Genomic DNA, 865 nt, shown 5'->3' with positions numbered 1-865 from the left:
TTTATGCATAATAAAATCAAACAGCTGATAATTTCAAATAATAATCAAGTAATAATAATAACAACAACATTAATAATAATAATAATAATAATAATAACAACAACATTAATAATAATAATAATAATAATAATAATAATAATAATAATAATAATAATAATAATAATAATAATAGTAATAAGTCAAGCACTATATATTAGTCACAGCCAGCACTCTCTCCCTCTCCTCCATTATTCCATTCAGTCACTGGAAGTGGCAGCTGCTACTGAGGCACTCACTCCGGCTCTAACTGCTCCTTTGGTTGCGTCTCTCACATATTTGTTACCAGCAGCACCTTTGGCAGCCTCAGCAGCTGCTTTATCTAATGAACCGCCAGACAGACAATAATAATGATGAATCTAAAATAATAATAATAAATACAATTAATTTAATTAATATAAATAGTCTCTACTAATTATTAGTGTTTTTGTTAATTAATGTATGGTGTACTAACGAGGAATATCATGATGGCTGCCCAGGGTACTAATAATAGCCAGAGGAAGGAGAGAGCTATCCACATACCACCAATTGGTTTACTGGCCTTGATAACATTAGCACCTGAAATAATACCACTAGAGGGGGAGGGGGAGGAGAATCTGTTTATCACAATTACTGTCCAGTAAGAGAGAGAGAGAGGGAAAGAGGAGGAGGGAGAGAGAGAGGATGGTGGGAAAGAGTCTTTTTCTTATAATTATTATTCATCAACTGCAAGGTTGGTCGCCGTGGCGATACAACTGGCAGTAGCATTTCTAAAGTTTTGCTCATAATCCAATTAAGTTATTATTGAATTAGCAAGTTATTATACATTTTATTTAATTTGTACCACTCA

General features: G+C 33.1%; 1 long non-coding RNA gene across 1 annotated transcript; it reads right to left on the bottom strand.

Moving 5' to 3' along the window:
* Positions 1-230: 230 nt before the first annotated feature.
* Positions 231-641, bottom strand: LOC109586333 (uncharacterized). Its single transcript, XR_002186950.1, has 2 exons — positions 491-641; positions 231-395 (listed from the first exon to the last, which is right to left on the bottom strand). It is a non-coding gene; the product is annotated as an uncharacterized LOC109586333 (long non-coding RNA).
* Positions 642-865: the final 224 nt, after the last annotated feature.

Source organism: Amphimedon queenslandica, unplaced genomic scaffold (genome assembly GCF_000090795.2).
Source record: "Amphimedon queenslandica unplaced genomic scaffold, v1.1 AMPQUscaffold_12897, whole genome shotgun sequence".
In the NCBI taxonomy this organism is placed as follows: domain Eukaryota; kingdom Metazoa; phylum Porifera; class Demospongiae; order Haplosclerida; family Niphatidae; genus Amphimedon; species Amphimedon queenslandica.
The sequence above is the reverse complement of the archived record's forward strand: the minus strand, read 5'-3'. Positions and strand labels throughout refer to the sequence as shown.